Source organism: Crocodylus siamensis, chromosome 3, assembly GCF_052110815.1.
Source record: "Crocodylus siamensis isolate JL-2025a chromosome 3, ASM5211081v1, whole genome shotgun sequence".
In the NCBI taxonomy this organism is placed as follows: Eukaryota; Metazoa; Chordata; order Crocodylia; family Crocodylidae; genus Crocodylus; species Crocodylus siamensis.
This window is the reverse complement of record NC_143397.1, coordinates 251,921,086-251,928,387: the sequence shown is the minus strand read 5'-3', so window position 1 is coordinate 251,928,387 and position 7,302 is coordinate 251,921,086. Positions and strand designations below refer to the sequence as shown.

General features: G+C 44.9%; 1 protein-coding gene across 4 annotated transcripts in view; it reads left to right on the top strand.

Moving 5' to 3' along the window:
- Window positions 1-221: 221 nt before the first annotated feature.
- The window catches only part of COL22A1 (collagen type XXII alpha 1 chain), a 316,497-nt gene continuing 309,416 nt past the window's right edge, over window positions 222-7,302 (top strand). The window contains exon 1 of one of the 4 annotated variants that reach the window (XM_090040702.1): window positions 222-670. The gene's annotated coding sequence lies outside the window, so the exon portion shown is untranslated. Of the gene's footprint in view, window positions 671-940; window positions 1,067-7,302 lie in introns of those variants that run through there. The other 3 variants (XM_090040701.1, XM_090040704.1, XM_090040703.1) reach the window with 3 other exon arrangements.

The following is a 7,302-nucleotide window of genomic DNA, read 5'->3' as shown; positions in this document are numbered from 1 at the left end:
CTGCTCCCCAAACCAGCTCCAAGCTCCCTCCTCTCAGCATCCTCTCTAGCTCCCCTCTCACTTCAGTCCCCTCCAGCGTCCCGTCTCAGAGCAGCCCCCTTTCTCTTACTGTCCTCCCCTTCCCACAACATACCCCAGCATCCACCTTGTTCCTTCAAGTCACCCACTTCACCTCCTCCCCTGCCTCTCCCACACCAGCTCCCTGCCCCCTTACCCCTTGTTCCTCTCGCCCTGACCACATCCCTTCCCCATCCGGTGGCCAAGCCCTCCTCCCCTGGCCCCACCTCCACCCCCCTTCCTGGATCCCTCTTCATTTCACTTTCCATCTTCTCCCTTAGAGACTGGCTTCATGCTGAGCATTGTCCCTGCTGCCGCTGCAGGAAAATCTCTCTCTGGGCTTGGATTCCTCCTCTCTGTATTCATTTGTCTTTCTTTTTGTCTCTTTCCCTTGTCCCTCACTTTGTTCCTGGTTGCTGGGATGTAGAGAATTGTTGTTCCCTGCAATGCCCTGCTGAGTTTGGTGTGCATTTTTCCCCACCCCTTCTCTTTGAGGAGAAAGTGGGAATCTCCACTTTAGCTGACAACTACCAAGTACAGTCCAGCTGAGTGTTGAATGTGGCTCAGGAGTTGAGCAACAGTTGGCAAGTTTGCTGGTGCTATTTTTCTGCAGGTAAGAGGATTCTTTTTTGTATGGTAGAACTGAAGACAACATGTCTCTTTTTGTTAGTTCGGATCTATTTTTTTTTCCTTTTCTGCACACAGTGGGTAAACCGAGAACAGAAGTTTTTATAGACATGTAGCAACAGGATCTGCAGTTAAAAATACAAGGGAACCAAAGTGAGCTATATTAAATCATGCATAGCCCAACTGTTTTTTTCCCCTGCAGTCTACAAAGTTTTAACTGTGTTTTCAAACTATGTTATGTGACCTTATCAACTTCTTTCTTTTATGTTACTGGCTTGATGAGAGCCAGCTGATGTGTAACTGCGAGATTCCTGTGATAAGACACAAACCCAGAGACTAAGAAGCTGGTAATGTCATCATTAAGGAAAGCTAAAGGTTTAAGGTATTTCAGGCTTTTTAAATACTAGCATTTCTTTATAATCATCATGTTAGAGCTTGATTCCTCAGATCATACTTGAAATGATCATTTTAATATCTTTCTATAGTTCTACATATTGCCTGATAATGTGGCACTACATTTGGGTGGTGGGAGAATTTGGGAATACTCTTGCAAGCTAACTCGGTATTATTTTTTAGTAGTTTAGCATAGCTAATGTTCTTAACAAGTTTATTGACTCTTTGTGCGTGCGTGCGTGCGTGCGTGTGTGTGTGTGTGTGTGTACATATGCTCTGATTAAGACCTTAAGATAACAAATCCCATCTGTTCAACATGGACAGGTTTGGAAAAGTATGCACCTGTAAAAATCTGTGTGTGCCATTGTTCACTTAATTTATGTCCGGGTTTACTGAATGTGTATGCATAAATCTGCTTGCTATTGCAAATGACCAATTATATATTTGAAGAGGTTTTTTGAGACTAAATACTAGACTTAATAAGGTAGTCAGAGTAATTGCACCCATGAATTAGGTAGGTGATTATGTCAGCCAAAATAAAGCTAGTCTTAAACAGTCCATGGCTTCCCCCCCACTTTGTTTTTCAGTTTTCATAGGCAAAATTTCACTTTCTCCAACTGCCATGAATGTTTTCCAGTGTTCTTCTGCTTTGTGATTATGTAGTGGTCACAGCTTACAGATGCTGTGTATGCAAGTATTGGGCAAAGTGCCTTGGGATCTTTTGGGGCTAAAAGGTAGAATGAAAATATTTACTCTTAAATGGAATATTACAAAATTAACACAATATTAGTAGTAACAGTTGTGAGCCAGGGTTGAAGAATCGTGGGATTATTTACATGAGCAAATGATGCTCAAGGGTGATTAGGATTAGGAGGTGAAGTGGGATATTTTATTCTTGGAATCACTGCAAACATGCTGTGCTTATTGGGCTCACTTGTGCTGCATAAGCATGGCCCTTAAGAAGTGCAGCAGGGTGTTACCCTAATGGGGAATTGTGCCCGAGGGGAAACTGAGGAACAGAGCAGTTAACAGTTGTGCTGTAATCCTAGAGATGTCAGGATAGACCTGGAGGGACTCTGTCTACACTGGTCTGACTCTGGATTTATCCTACTGTGACGGAGACTTGGAATCTGATGCTGACCTGCTGAAGTTTCCTTTAGATCAGTGGCAGAATCAGGATTAGAGGCCAGGTTTTCCAGTCTGAAGTTTTCTAAAGAGCAACCCCAGCACCTTCCCTGCCAGTGCTCTGCTGAGTACAAATAGTCCATCTCTCCTAATCATTTTGCATCCAAATCTTGTTCATTTTATTAGAGGAGACGAGTAGTCTCTTTGATGTTGAGTGATGCCACTTACATGACTGACGTGGAGAAGCTTTGGTTATGGATTGATTCTTCTACCCTTGCTTTCAGGGTATTACTGGTGGAGGGAAGTACTGCACTCATCATTGCAGATAGCAGAATTTGGGTCCATAGTTTTAAGTTTTTTTGGTGGGTGCAGGGTAAGGACAATCTTGTGGATTTACCTAGCTTTGAGATCAAGGCGCGCTTGTGAATTCTTTCCTGACTCCACTTGCTGTCGTTCCATATAGTTTTAGGGCAGACATCTCTTTTACATGCCAGAGCTAGCTTTTGATGCTGGAGATTACAATATTTCAGAAAAAATAATCCTTTGCCTTCAGTGCGTGCTAAAACTCTCATTAAAATGTTTCTTGAGAATTGCTTTGTAATTAGATCTGCTTCAAAGAATTTAAAAAATTTTTTTATAGCTTTCTCCCCTGAGCCCTAATTTTAATCGTGGTTGGTTGCTTGCAACTCTCCTTTTTTAAATCATCCATAAACTTTCCGCCCTTCAAGGCAAAACCTTAAAGAAAATTGCACCTATTGGTCAGCATCACCTTGTATCGACTGCTCAAGTCTTATTGGTTATACCGTGTACCTCAGGTACCTGAGGCAGGGTCAAGACCCCCAGCCTTTCCCTTGATGATGTGTAGTTATTCAGTGTTCATCATGGCATTTGGATCGTTGTGGCTTGAAGCCTTCTGCTGTCTGTGCATGTGATTCCAGCTGACCTCGAGGTTTCTGCGTGTCCCAGTGATGGTTGTGCCGTGATACGTTTCCTCTACTCCTCCCATCTTGTTCCACACTCGAGGATCAATCCTGTAGTCCGTCCAGTGGAAGTTTCACTTGGGAAAACAGGAATGAACACGGACTACAATATTGGGTTCCTCCTGTTTACTGTTTGCTTTGTGTTAATGCCCTGCTGATTGGGGATCAGGTACTATGATGTTGACCGTGATATGAGACTCTGTGGTGTGTGCCTGCGTAGGAAAACAAACTGCAGTGTACAGCAGCTGATGAACCATGGATGTGCAGCTGTGAGAGTGTTTTAAGATTTCTGCTGTGGATTAAGCAGCAACAGGGTGGTAGCTTGAAAGTGAGGACACGGGTGACCATCTCATACTAGGTCCCTCTCTGCTTTGCTCTGCTCTTCCCTCCCTAGACATTGTACCTAATGAGTTTTTTAATGGGCCTATTCCTAATCCCGTTGGCGTTGTAGAGGATATCTGCATTGACTTCGACAGAAGCCGCATCTGGTGCCAACAATATGCATATACAAACCTGATTTAGGGTGACTGTTTTGGCTGAACCACATGAAAATTGGTGTTAGTTGCACTCATGGAGATATTTTGCTCTGGTAAGGCTTAGATCCCTTATAGAAGGGGTGTCAAAGATGCAACTTGTGGAGTCCTATCATCCAGCCCTCAGTGCTGCCTGTGGGTCTGGGGTTGACCCACAAGGCACACACAGCATATGTCAGCCTGGCCCCATGCCACTCTCAGCACCTGCCCCAGGACCTGTGCTGCACAGTGTCTGCCCCGGGCAGTCTGGGTCATGCATCGCACTTGGCACCTGTCCTGGCTAGTGCAGCATGGGTCCTAGACTGGCTTATGTGGCACAGTTCTGGATTGGTCAAAGCAAGTGCTACACGGGCTGGATTTGCCATGTGTGGGGTCCATGGGCCTGAACTTAATCCAGATCCAGGCTGGCCATGCACTATGCATCCAACCTATGAACTAGCTCTGCACTTTGGGGCCAGATGGGTTTGACACCCTTGCTCTAGAGCTCTTTCAAGGGGACGGATTGGATTGAGGAGACTCTCAAACCTGTAGAGCCCTTTAGCCAAAATCTCATCACTGTTGGGTAAAGCCATAAAATATTATGTATGTTTCACTTGAAACGGTCAGTTTTAGAGCAGAATAGGGTTTCAGGTAATTCACATGGCAAATCAGACAAGTATCCCCCACTGCCGAGTTACATTGCAGAAGTGCTGCACAATGTTTCTTTGAGATTTGAATCTTCAGTGATCTGTGATGCCTATCAAGGTGGGTGTGTGGCCAATTGCAGGCTGTTACTTTGAATGTAGCCAAGCTGCTGGGAGGGTGTATGCCCAATTGCCACAGTTAATGGAGTCAGAAGTCAAGAAATCTTTATCTTAAATTCAGCTCTGGCCTAGAGGTGCTGCACAGCTGGGTACCTGCCACAAATCTTGTACAGGCTTCCAGTTCTTCTGTCTTTCAAAGAGAAAATTTACCTGTTTTACAAAGGTGGTTTGATGCTTAGAACATCTGTATTTGTAAGGCACTTTCAGGTCTGGAGACGTATAGCGGTGACAGTGAGAAATATCATTTTTTATGATTGGCTGAGCTGTATTGGCTGAGCAACTTAGTATGTCATGATCCCAAACAGACCATATGGAGGACCTGCTCTCAGAGAGTGTTTGATTGCCTCTTTGCTGTTGGTTGCTGGAGCATGTTGCTGACTGAGGTAGCCCTGGCAGTGTGGCTCCACTAGAACAGTTTGGCTAGGGACAGACATTACACATAAACTGGTTTAAGTGATCAGAAACTGGTTTAAACCTGTAACGGAACAAATGTTCAGTGCACATAAACCAGTTTGAAAATGGCTGAAACCGTTTGAGATACACCTGGCTGAATGTAGTATCAGGCTCAACTGATTTGGGTCAACCCAGTTTATGCAACGTCTGTCCCATACCCCTTCCTTGTTCAAGTTAAATCACAGTCCCCCAGCATCCCAGCATGCTTTTCAGCCCTGGGCGGGGTTCTGTTGTCTGCTCCAGCCCATCAGGGATGGTCCCTGGCTGTAGCTTTGGCAGAGACTGCAGACATCTGCCTGACTTCTCCCTGCTCTCCCTTTCCCCTCACCACTCCCTGCCAATCAGGGATTCCCCCCTCCCCTCTGCCTTACACAGACACCTCTCAGCATTAGCTAGCAGACCACATGCTGGCTATGGTCTGTGCTGTGGGAGATGGGACAATGGCAGACAGGAAAGTCTCTTTGGAGATAATCAACAGGTAGCTGGTAATGTCCCTCTGGTCCTTCCTTGGAAAAAAGGTTGTTTAAAAGAGCTTGAACTAATGAGAGAGGCTGTTCATTTTCTTAATGAACAGTCTTATAAACACAGTTAGGGCTGATAAACACTGTGTTATCAACTCCCTGCTGGGCTGCTTGTGGGGGGGACCCCTCCCTAATCAGTGTCCTGCTGGGCCTGGCTGCACACTCCCCTCAGCTCAGTTGTGTGGAAGGGGAGGGAGGGCTGCGTTAGTGGCCCCTGGCTTTAAGCCTGAGCCACTGCAGGCATGTGCTGGCATTTCTTCAGTCCAGAGGGCATGTCTGTATGGTTATAAACTGGTTTAGCTTAGCCAGGTTAGACAAACTGCAAAGATTGAATCAATTCAGGCTTAGGCTTTTTGAATGTCTGTCCCTAGCCTTTAAGCACAGATAGAGGAGCACCAGGGACCCAGAGTGGCTGTGGACGTGAACAGCCTGTTTGAGAAAACCTCCTGCTTATGTTCACTGTGCAATCAGGAGTTAAATGAGTGACAAAGTAGCTAGAACTCTGCATGGGCTCAGGGCTAAGTCCCACTGAAGTCAGTCTGTACATTTAAGGGTTTCACTGAACAGGAAGGATCTGCTGAATCAAGACCTGCATGCATGGCTGTGGGATAATCAGTTGCTGTCTCTTTGCCAGTTGTCCTAATCTGTAATATGGGAATGATCATATTTAGTTTCCAACCTCACAAAGGTTTCTGAGGGATTAACTTGTAGTTGCACAGCACTCTAGGAATGCAGAGCTATATAAATGCTTTTTTATTATTACCTTGTTGAAAATAATTTTAGATCTGGCAGTGGGTGGGTGGATGGGTGGGTAGCTGGTGGCTTGCAAGGGAGTTGTATTCTAGAGCAGAGTTGTAATTTGGAGTGGAATAAGAAAAAAACCAACCTCTCGCAGTAATTAACTACTGTGAATTTACTGGTTATACAACTGGAACATTACTTCCTGGCAGGTTGAGGAAAGTTAATTTAACTCAGTAGTGCATGTATTGGGGCACCATTTACTTGTCTGTACAGAAACAACATAAGAACTACAGGACCAAACCTGTGCCCGCTGATGTGAACAGGAGTTTTGCCTTCATTTCACTGGGCACAGGACCGGACCCCGGGCGAATGCATGATCTACTATGCTGAGTCTTTCATAGCCTCTATACAGAGTGGCTGGTGCCTGATGGTTTGGAAGGACGAGCCTTTCAATTCCAATAATGCAAAAAGTCATTTGTGGGGGGATGAGTTCCTTACCTTTGCTCATCTTTTGGCTTAAAATCACTTATGAGTAGGTAAGTGGTTCTATAGTAGTTTTTAATGTCTTCCCCTACCAGGACTTCTCATTTAGTGTAGTCCATTGAGTTCTAACCAGCACCACTCAGTAAGGGATGGGGCGTGACCCCCAAGACTTGGAAAGCCCACGATCTACATAGTAATAGCTGTCCAGACTTTGTCACGGGTCTTACTCACAGCTTAGAAGAATTTGTGTTGCAGGAGGGTACAAGGCTGGCCAAACAGCGTAAACCCTGAGGCTGATCGTGCGGGAGGGGACGCTTATAAGCTATGTGAGAAGAAATTCTGTTAGAAATAAATGAAAATCTGCCAATGGCAAACAAGAGACCTAACCGTTCAGGAGCACTTTCAGCCCTCATTACCGTATTGGATAGATTTTTTTCTATTTTCTAATGAACTGATGTTTGCTCTGCTCTGGAAGTGTTCATGTTTCAGAGCTTATCTATTATGCTGCAGATACAATCACTGGTTTCCCCAGGTTTATTGCAATCTATGTATTTTGTGTTGATGGGTTTTGTCAGATATGTATCCT